Source organism: Ruditapes philippinarum, unplaced genomic scaffold (assembly GCF_026571515.1).
Source record: "Ruditapes philippinarum isolate M1 unplaced genomic scaffold, ASM2657151v2 ctg4729_1_1_1_1, whole genome shotgun sequence".
Classification (NCBI taxonomy): Eukaryota; Metazoa; Mollusca; class Bivalvia; order Venerida; family Veneridae; genus Ruditapes; species Ruditapes philippinarum.
The window spans coordinates 512-12685 of record NW_026864036.1 but is presented as its reverse complement, the minus strand read 5'-3'; positions in this window follow the sequence as shown (position 1 = coordinate 12685).

Below are 12174 nucleotides of genomic sequence, written 5' to 3'. Positions count from 1 at the left end.
CTGTTATATTGTTGTAAGCTTGACTTGTGTTAGACTCGAACTCAAGCCCAATTTGCGAAGACATGAAGATTAACTATTGTCAAGATTTAACTAGAATGTGGTATAGTGTTTGGCATACTGAGCTGGTTTTTTCTTTATATATTTTCCACTATGAATTTCTTTCTTTCATACAGATATAATAAAAATATTTTTGTAGGAATTTATGTATAACTTGAATTTACTGAAACCCTTGTCTTTGTCAATTTTCTGCTTTAAAAGTACGATATGTTTTTTTTTCAATTTTCAAGTAAATGATGACAAAATGCCAAAAGAAGTAATATTTTTTTTTGTTATTTGTTTATTGTTTAAAAATGAAAAGGTTCCTGAAACTCCATTTTATGTACTTTTAATAGTCTTTTGTCGCACCTAAAGTAACAGCTGTGTCACTTGAACTCTAACAAATTAAATAACACCACAGGGGGCTTCATAACGCAGTTCGATTGCCGGAATTTTTCCAAAACCAAAATGAAAAGAAAATCGGCTGTTCCAAGTGGCCAATCGGATTTACCGTTACAAAAGCATATAAGCCGATTAACTTGGTCTAAAATCACCAACTTTGGTTCTGAAAATTAAGTGTTGCATACCTTCTGTTTTAGACAAAGTTTTTTATCCTTGATTGTATTCAGATCTATAAACCCCATTTGAAATATATTTATGTGAGCAAAGATCATGTTTTTTGTTGTTTTGTTTTTTCATCTTGAATTTATTTATTGACCGATATTTAAGGAATTAGATGTGATGTTTTTATTAAGTTATTGCATTTAATATTCTAAGTTACATTCTAAGTTACATGCTAACTTAGCAGCATAACCCTTGGTCATAAATTGTTAAAATCTATCTATCGACCTTCCTGGCGTCACTGAAGCTAGACACCCATTTACGTCTGTGTGATGTAAAGCAATATAGCGCAAATTTCTTGGTGTGTACATGACGCGGCTCGAATCCGACGCCTTTGCAATTGCACGATCCAAAATATTAATTAATTCAATTTTTACAATGGTCCGATCCATTAAGACCTGAACTTATTCAGTGTTTATTTTATTCCCTGCTTTAATTAAGAAAGACCAGAAAAAACGGAATTGGCGAATGAACACAAGTTATGGGTTCGATCTTCATCAAATGGAGTCCCTTTAACAAATAAACATAACAAACATATTTAATAGATACCATTTCATTTTATTCTTCATTTTTGTTATATCAAAACCCTCTGTGTAAATAATGATTGATATATAGAAATTAGATTTAAATATAATTGTTACTTTAGGCAAGTAAATGCACATCGAACCATCACATTCATACTCATGGCTATATGCAATCTTTGCAATTCCGCCAAAAGTTTGTGAGTCAGTCAGTTTGAATTATCAAAAGAACAAATACTTTTCAAAACAATTAAAACAGGTTATCAGTCAGTTTTAAACGGAATATGACCTCGATTAATATACTATATAGCTTAAATTCACTACTTCTTTAACTATCTGTTTAAATCAATATTGATATACAGTAGCGTCGATAATTCTTATATAAAAATGTAAAAATTTCATTCGAATCTTCTGCAACCATTACAAAACACAACTGAAAGTTGTTGTTTCTTTTAGTCTGATGCATATACAGCACATCGACTCCAACCAATGTATTAATGTTATATCATTTTTAGTGACAAAACATTCGACCATAACCACATACCATCGACAAAACCAAGCAACTAAATAAATAAATTTAAAAATAAATGCATATTAAAAAAAATAGTATATGTTATTTTGATTTTGAATTGATATACGAGGATATATTACCTGTCTAGCCTATCGGCTGGGGAGATATTTTATCTTGGCCCTTCACCGCAACATGACGTCACATCATTACATGACCTATTTTATATCGTACCACATGAAATTGACATTTTATTAGCAAATAATTAAAATATAACCTCTATACTATAAATAAACACAAGGAATGCAACCCCTTTTGCACACTCGATACACATTTTATCTAATTATACATGTACACGTGGAAAATCAATGTCAATAAACTAGTTTAACAAATTTCGATACACAATACAAAATTAGTCCTTTTACAATCGCTGATTTTTTAAAATCAAAGCATTGTATAATAATAAATTGGCAATATTTACTCAAATGTCAACAAAAAATTTTGTCTGGGACTCCATGCGCTGACGTCATTGACTACACTGATCCGGTCTGAATATAAACTATATATTTTTTTCCTAATAATCTATTTCCCATAGCATGAGTTTAGTTGAAAGGCCATTCTTTATATTTAAATCACCAAATGAAACCGTTTATACAACAGAAATTTACGCACACTATGAAATATCATGAAAATTTTCTGATGAGAAGCCCAAGTTACTTCCCTTATAATTTTATGCTAGAGTTATGTTTCCCAATTGGTTTTGGGGAGTTTCTTTTTGTTTCTATTTAATAAAAACAACAAAAATATGTGAAACATTTGACACCTTAGTTATTTAGAATTTATTTAAAATCTTATGCTATAGAAAATAGATTTTTAGGGGAAAAAAATAAATAATTATCTTCAGTATGTGGCTGTATAGTCACTGACGTCAGCGCATGGAGTGCCAGACAAAATTATTTGTTGACATTTGAGTAAATATTGCCAATTCATTATTATACAATGCTTTGATTTAAGATATCAGCGATTGTAAAAGTATTAATTTTGTACTGTGTAACGAAGTAGCTAAACTAGTTTGTTGACATTGATTTTCCACGTGTATAATTGGCAAAAGGCGTTGCATTCCTTGTGTTTATTTATAGTATAGATGGGTTTATTTGCTGTCTTTTATTTGTTTGGGTCGTCAAGTAATGGTAGCGAAATTTCAGAGTCTAATGTTGTTAATTGCAAATGCCGAAAGTAGTCCACTTTTTTGAAGCGGTGACTTCCCTTTATATGTTCACTAACGCTGAATAATTCAGGGGAGATCACTGCGTAAAGATGGTCAAAGACAGGCACATTAATTTTCAAGCAAAATAATTCCCGAATGGTCGAAGATTTCAAATATTGTTTTATTGTTTTTTCTGATCGAAAATAAGTAAATACAAAGCGGACATTCAATCTCTGACACAGAAGTTTACGACAAACCTAACAACAAGTAGTTCTCAGAACAGCTTAAAACTAGCGATTTAAAAGAAAGAAATATTTTTATTTTGTTACAAGTATCCAACTAATTACAACACATTCAAAGTTTGAAAATAGCGTTGGCTTATAGAATTGCCAATAAATGCACAATCACAAATTACGCGGACGAATATGATTTTATCAATGAAAATACTATTTTTAGCGATGTCGATTACCAAATACTGTCCATAGGAACTCTGGAACAGGACTGCATATTGCGGTGCATAAATCCGAATCCTTACCGGCTTTACATAAAGTTTGTCCGACCTTTGAATATCTTTTCATATTATGCGAGCGGGTGGTCTTTAATTATCTAATCTCAATTTATTATAATCTTCTAATTTAAAAATCAGTCAAATTTACGGTATATTGAATATACCGTAAAATTTGACCAGTTTTAAAAGAGACGGATTGGGTTCAATTGATAATATATTTTTTGAGTCCATACACTCGGATAATACTAAATAAAGATATTTAGATGTAGCAGAAACGTTTTTCAAAACCGTTACACGATTGAAAATATACGCCGCAATCTGCGGTCCCGTTCTCGAGTTCCTATGATACTACCCAAACCGAGTAGTGAAATATATAGATTCTACATGTCGGACTGTTTGGGCGAGAAGATTTTCGCTAAATTATTAACTTCAATTTTAAACAACAGGTTTATCCTGAAAAAAATATCTCGAAATTAATAACGATTACAAACCCGAAATGCAATGGAATGAAATTTAGAATCACTTGATGTTATTCAGACATTGTTTGTATAACTTCTCCGTGGTGCATGGGTAACGCGCTCGCTTAGTGAGTGAGAGGTCTGGAGTTCAAGTCCCAGTCGAGGAAACATTTTTTTTAATTCTTTTTTAAGTGACTTTGTTAAGGAAGTAGCCATGATATGCAAGGATAAAGTGTAGCTGTCGTAAAAAATGAACATAAATGATATTTTGATGCAACTATAGTTATGCAGAATTCCGTATGTATCAAACTTTGGTGCCTTGCAAAATGAATTATAATACATAAAAATAAATTTATACAGGAAAATACATACAGATTTTCAGTACGATTTAGATTGAAAAGATCAGAAAATACCACAGAACTTGCAGCCCTTTGATTCTTTATAAAATATGCTTATAGTACTGTGCCGCTATGATAATGTGAGAGTGACGTTGCATTTTTTGTGTACACAAAAGTTTTCAATCTTTGTTTGAATAGGTAAAACAGGGTATTTAGAAGTGAATATGATTCAAAATCAGAAATAAATTTGAAAAGTCTCGATGGCAAAGTTGGTTAAGTCACTAGGATGCCATACAAATTAAATTTTATCATGAGTTTGAGCCGCACAAGTTGTCAAACCATTGTCAACTTAACTATAGTTGAAACAATTTATGTACATGTATGTATTCCGTATCAGGTTGCACCAACTTGCTAGATATAGTAACATTTAAAAACAAAAGTGAAATGAGAAGTTAATAGAAAATAACACAGCGCTAATAATCTTTACAAGAAAAAAAGAAATTCTTAATCCATTGATAATTATACAAAAGAAATTGGGACCGAACCTGGCTGTCTTGCATTGATATGTAACTAAAAATTTACCACACAACTTTACCTACTGCGTTACGCCGACAGTTGGTAGATTTGTCGATATTTTAATTTATATGGCAAGCCTGCTTGACTTAAGATATTAAACACAATATGATAACTGTTTTACACCGTTAATGTGGACTTGACCACCGCGTCACTAAATGATTATCCTAAACGCAGAATTATTTACATCTGTGTTAAACAACAGTTAAAGTCGTTACATGCCCTAATTTAGAATAATATGGTTTACTTCAGGCCGTTCACATATAAATTCACCGTGGCTGAAGGGTTTTCGCGCTCGCTTAGGAAGCGAGAGGTCTGGAGTTCAAATCCAAGTAAAGACAACTCATTTCTATTTCAAATTGTTTAAGTCAAATAAACATTGGATTGAATATCAGTGTTGCAATTAGTCTTATAGCCAATTTACTACAATTAAAACGCTGGAAAGCATTGGTGGCACTATACATATAATCTCACAACCTGTACCTTTATTACATTCTGAGACCCAAACAAATTCAGCGCCTTCTGTGCTTTGATTTTATTATTCGCTTATATAATGTCAATTTCCTGTGATCGTGCCTAACAAATGTAAACAAGAAAAATGGAGTCGTCTGTTGAACGCACTTTTTGTAATTAATATCAAGCTTTCACGAGGTCATATTTGTTTTCAATACTGGTGAGAATATGTATCATTGCTCTATTTTGGTTAATATTTATTATTTTACAATTTAAAAGTGCTTGTAAATCGGAATTTACGCTGCGTAAAATAGAACCGTACGCGCATCGCAACAACACATGTTGTTTACAACGTGGGGTGCCAAACGGGGAAATTTAGTGTGTATATTACCCGTCTGGCTCGAAATATCAATTTATTTTGGGTAATCAATATCCAATCAAAAAGGCGGAAAAAAATCTGAAGGGTAATAATATGATATATTGATCGAGGTAATATTTTGTTTTTAACACTTGACCACCATTAGTTTAAATTCTGAGAGATTGTACACGATGATATTTATAGCTATAGGTGAAGCTCTATAGATGACGATGAGATGTGACCATAAGTGCAAAAATGTGGGGTTTTTCCGTGGATTGGGTTTCATGAAGTTAAAATCGCAATGTATTTAAAACCTTACTTGGATAATTCAAGCAGTATTTACAAAGAGAGCTTTGATATGGTATACACTAAGTAAAAAGATACAACAACAAAACAACAAAAGGCATAAAAATGATGACTATTAAATATGTTTCCTACATTTTAGTGTTAATGGAATTAATGGCATACACTAACGGATTTTCTCAATTAGATTTGACGAAGACCAAATGTGTTGAAGATAACAATGAAACATTCACTTGTAACTTTATACCGAAGACTCTCCCAGTTGGAGTTACGACAGTGCATTTGAGTTTGAGCCTGGTGGGTAACATGTATCTGAACAAGTCTACGTTCATTGACTTTTCTTGGAATAAAGTAAAACTTCTAGAGATCAATGTTGACTTACCATCTAGAGTAGGTCAATTGGTTTTACAAGATAACTGTTTTAATGGTCTGGACGAATTGAAAGAATTAAGATTGCATATGGAAGGCACATTCTATATGAATCCGAACACTTTTCTTAGCGTTAAAGACGTAGGCGTTCTGGATTTAAGCAGGAGTGTTAGATTTACATTGAATTATTTAATTCCTGCTCTGAATGGATCTGATAAGTTGCCGGAATTAAATAAATTGATATTATCAAACTGTTCTCGTGATTCACAACCGTTGTCTATTGATGACCAACTCATGGAGGTACTTCAGTCAAAGAAAATTTATTATTTAGATGTGAGTAGTACTGATATAAAAACAATAAATTTGACTGCCGTTTTTAAACGATTAGCCTTCTTGGAGGTCATTGATGCATCATATAGTACTTTTACTTTCTCCATATCTACTTATTTAGAGCAAGGCGACATGAAACGCATTAAATTTCTTGATTTGAGTTTCGTAAATCTTCCGAGGAAGGTATTTCATATTCCACCAGGCAGACTTGTGATAGAGAATACAAATACTAGTTTTTCTAAACTTTCTAATCAGGAAGGCGTCAAACTATTTTTAACTCCTGAAATTTTAAATGCGAGCGGTATTTTTCCTCACGTTTCGTCAATTTGGATCAAAAGTGCCAATTTTACCGTAGACGTAAATCCTTCTACCTTCACAAAAGAATTGATCATGAGGCAAAACAATTTAAGGTGGCTTGATGTAAATGTCATTTGCGAGAATTTCAAATTTTCATCATTCAGGCGCATGGATTTATCTGAAAATGGTATGCAGTTTTTACATCCAAACTTTTTGTCATGCTTTCCAAATCTGGAGACATTAGACTTGTCAAGCAATGAGCTGGTGAAAATGTCCCGAGGGAGTTTAGGGTTGTTTGAAACGTTATTTTCAGGTCTCAGAAATTTAAAAAACATTAACATGTCAAAAAATAGTTCAAATAAACTTCCGATGAAATATTCGAGAATAACAGGAATATCGAAATTATCGATTTATCGGGTAACATATTAGATCAAGTTCACATTACTTTGACTGAATTGTCTAGACTATCTGTGCTTAATCTATATGGAAACAATATTCATGTCTTAGACCAACTGTCTATTAATAACTTGAATAGCATTTCATTTGGATATGCTTCCGACATCCGTAAAAACATGGTTATTTTAAAAGCAAATCCCATTTCGTGTTCAGAATGCAAAGAACTATCATTTCTCGTTTGGCTGACATCAACGAATCTTGTTGATCTTCATTCACAGCAACTGATTTGTTACAATGATAAGGATGAAGCAGAAATAATAACACAAGAGACTGTCAAGAAAGTCAAGTTGATTTGTCGAAGGCAGGTTATTATTACTGCAACAAGCATTTTGGCGGGATGTGTTTCACTAATTCTTGTAATTTCACTTCTGATATTTTATTTTTCGAAAAAGCATAGGGAAAAGGGTTTCAAAAAAGAGCAAATTTTAATTAAAATTTTTTTTCGTCAGGGGGATGGTTTAAATATGGGAATTTTGGGGTTTTTTTTCTTGCCTTTACAAGAAGATGGGGGATTTGAAACGCATATTTTTACTTTTCATTTGAATAAAATTTTCCCGGGTTGATGAAGAGTTGAAAGGAATTATTTTGTACAGGTGAGGGACATTTCGATTTTTCATTTCAAAATGAAACGTTAGACGCTTGCAAAGGTCTTTTTTTAATTGGATGGGGAAAAACTTTGAAAAGTTTTATTGTAGAGTGAGTTGAGCAAGGGGTTATAAAAGGGAAAACCAATTTTTTGGTTTATTAAACAAGTGGAACAAAATGATGCCCCCCAACAATGAGAAAAGGTAACCCAAAGGGAAGAAGGATTGTGTGGACATTTGAAAACGGTGAATACAAAATGAAAACAACATGGGAAAATGTTTGTAAATCAGTTTTAGACCTTATGATATGAGGACCAATGTTCGCGTTGCAAACTAGTGTCTTCAACCGTATAACATAGCTACCTGCGGTGTCTGAATATTTCAAGTTTGAGAATAAGTTACTTTGGTTAAGTCACTGATAATTGAAATATAAAATTAATTTTAATTTTAATTTTTCTATCATTTATTTTTACGTGTGATGTTTTCATTATTATTTATTTTTGCAAACAAATTCTACATAAATTACGACGAATATATAGAAATTAGTTAAAGATATGCTATCTTTATCACGTAAATTTATTGAAATCAATAAAATTCTTACTGTATATGCCTAATTGAATAACAGAATGAATAAACTGTATATTGGAAGTTGCGTTCATTAAAACCTAAAATTCCCCAAAATGTTCTAACTTCAAATTTGAGAAAAGTATATCTACGTATCTTTAATTCAAATAATACCTCAATCCATTTATCATTTGTATTCGTGTGTTTTGTGATATAGTGGAGTTAAGAAAGTTCTAAAATGTTTAAGCATTGACTTATATTAAGATTATTTATTCCAAAAGTTTTGCAATTGGTTTTCATGACATGTGTGTTTGTTTTTGTTTTCTTTTGGGTTTTTCCTGATTTTGCCCGGATTTTTTCATATTGTTTTGTCCTCTGCTCCATATATAAAGTTCTCCTGGTAACTAACAACAAATTAACGATTTCTTCCACAAGTTACAGACTACTTATCCATCATTATGTCTGAATCAGTAGGGAGAGACAAATGACCACTACACCCACTGTCTGGGATCAATTACCACTGAGGAAAAGGATCATACCAGACAACTCTGGATAACAAATCTGATACTCTTTTATTTAGCTATGCAATCATTTTGCCTTTCAAATTTAAAAAATGCCAGTATTTCTATTGACACTACATGTATATTTATATTGTGACCACCTTAAGTGTGTAGAGTTTAAAACATAACATATCTTCTTTGTGTGAAGTCAAAACATGTTATTTTATATAAACAAAGAGACTGCGTAGCAATTATCTAATTGTTAGTAACATCAAATTTGCCCTTAGTATATCTTTAAGAACTAGGTACCTTTAGTTCAAATAATATCCCGAATTCATTTTTATTTGTTTGGGTCGTCAGACCAAACAAATAATGGTAGCGAAATTTCAGAGTCTAATGTTGTTAATTGCAAATGCCGAAAGTAGTCCACTTTTTTGGAGCGGTTACTTCCCTTTTGTATGTAAACTTAAGCCGAAAAATTCAGGGGAGATCACTGCGTTAAGATGGTCAAAGACAGGCGCATCAATTTTCAAGCAAAGTAATTCCCGAATGGTCAAAATTTCTAATATTGTTTTATTGTATTTTCTGATCGAAAATAACTAAATACAAAGCGGACATTCAATCTCTGACACAGAAGTTTACTACAAACCTAACAACAAGTAGTTCTCAAAACAGCTAAAAACTAGTGATTTAAAAGAAAGAAATATTTTATTTTGTTACAAGTATCCAACAAATTACAACGCATTTAAAGTTAAACAATAGCGTTGGCTTATAGATTGGTCAATAAATGCACAATCACAAATTACGCGGATGAATATGATTTTATCAATGAAAATACTATTTTTAGCCATGTTGATTCCCGAATACTACACAAACCGAGTAGTGGAATATATAGATTCTACATGCCGGACCGTTTGGGCGAGAGGATTTTTGCTAAAATATTTACTTCAATTATAAACAACAGGTTTACCCTGAACAAAATACCACGAAATTAATAAGGATTACAAACCCGAACTGCAATGGAAGTTCGAAATTTAGAATGACTTGATATTATTCAGACACAATGTATATAACTTCTCCGTGGTACAGTGGTAACGCGCTCGCCTCGTGAGTGAGAGGTCTCGAGTTCGAATCCCAGACGAGGAAAATTATTTTTTGTTAAATTCTTTTTTTTAAGTGTTTTTGTTAAGGAAGTAGCCATGATATACAAAGATAAAGTGTGGCTGTCGTAAAAAAAGAACATAAATGATTTTTGATGCAACTCTAGTTATGCAGAATTCCGTATGTATCAAACTCTGGTGCCTTACAAAAGGAATTATAATACATAAAAATAAACTTATACAGGAAAATGCATACAGATTATGAGATATACAGTACGATTTAGATTGCAAAGATCAGAAAATACCACAGAACTTGCAGCCGTTTGATTCTTTATAAATATACATGCTTATAGTAAGCTCCAGGATTATTTACATCTGTGTTAAACAACAGTTAAAGTCGTTACAAGCCCTAATTTAGAATAATATGGTTTTCTTCAGGCCGTTCACATATAAATTCACCGTGGCTGAAGGGTTTTCGGGCTCGCTTAGGAAGCGAGAGGTCTGGAGTTCAAATCCCAGTAAAGGTTACTCATTTTTTTAAATTGTTAAAGTCAAATAAACATTGGATTGAATATCAGTGTTGCAATTAGTCTAATAGCCAATTTACTTCAATTAAAACGCTGGAAAGCATTGGTGGCACTAAACATATAATCTCACAACCTGCAATTCTGAGACCCAAACAAATTCAGCGCCTTCTGTGCTTTGATTATTATTTGCATTTGTGTTCTTTGTGATAGAGTGGAGAAAAGAAAGTATATCATCGTAATGTTTAAAAGTATTATTTTCAAAGAAATACAAGAAATTAATGTAAATGTGTTTTAAAAAGTAATAGCAAAATATCTTACAATTTGACCCTATGATTTTATTGCATAAATACTTTCAATCTCTACATCACAACATGTTAAAATATTATAGCAAAAATTACCGTTTTGATTTTTTTATTTCACAATTGTTATTGCGATGATGTGCGATATTTTTCAACGGATTTGTACGCAAAAAAAGTGGGAAATTAGCCGTAGAATCACAGTATATTCGGCAAAGATAAAAGAAAGACATCAATGTAAAGGCATACGTCTACTGAACATTATTAAATTTAGATTTAGAACATCTCATGAAAATTAAAATAAAACGGGCCGTTTTATCGATAAAAATGGAGGGGCTTTGACGTCATACCAACAGTTTCTTTTACAAAATAATATTGCGGAAGTAAATTCTACATATTTACATGTATGCAAACCAACATTCATCAAGATCTGAGATGTTGTCAAATTTCGGTTGGAAAGAAGCAAGCTACTTAAAACTTTCAAGTATTGTTTTATTCATTGTATCCTTTTTCTTACAACAATGTAGGCTTTTACAAGAAAAACATGAAATAGTGTGAATATATGGATGTTATGTTTTTAGAATATAACAATAACTGTTTAAGGAACGAAAATGGTTATATTAAAACATGTATGTACCTGGGGAGGACAAATCTTCAGTACATTAAACAGTAAACAGCTTTGATATGATTTGTGGAGTTGTCTCCCTTAGAAGTAAAATGTATCGTTATTCTGTTTTAAGGATGGCTTTTCATATTCTATCAGACCGGTACCGTTAGCATAGTGGTTAAGGCGTGCGCTTTCGTATCGGGAAGTCGAATTTTAGAGCCCCACTGGTATCGTTAATTGAAGAATGAAAGGACTCGTTCCGAAATGGCCGCTTCGTGAGCCGCGAAGTAGTGAAAATGAATTGTTACCGATTTCTATCCGCCTGGCATAGTGGTAGGAGTTGAGTGGTACATTGTATGCAAGCAAAAGGTGTCTAATAAGTCAGAAATGACTGAAATAACGTACCTTAATAAAAATAAACGCTTGGTGTATAAAGGATGATTAAGATTAAGTATATTTTACCAATATTGTATCATGTTAAGTTTTTTAGTAGTATGTAACGAATAACAACTAAGCTCACCATAAAGCGCTGACAAGTTAATATTTCTTTTTGCCCATAAGACTTTGCACAAAAGATTAGTATGTATTAATTTTGTATTTTTAGCATCGTGCATTTCCAAAACCTCCAAATTAATATTCAAAATGGGCTCGACTAGAAAA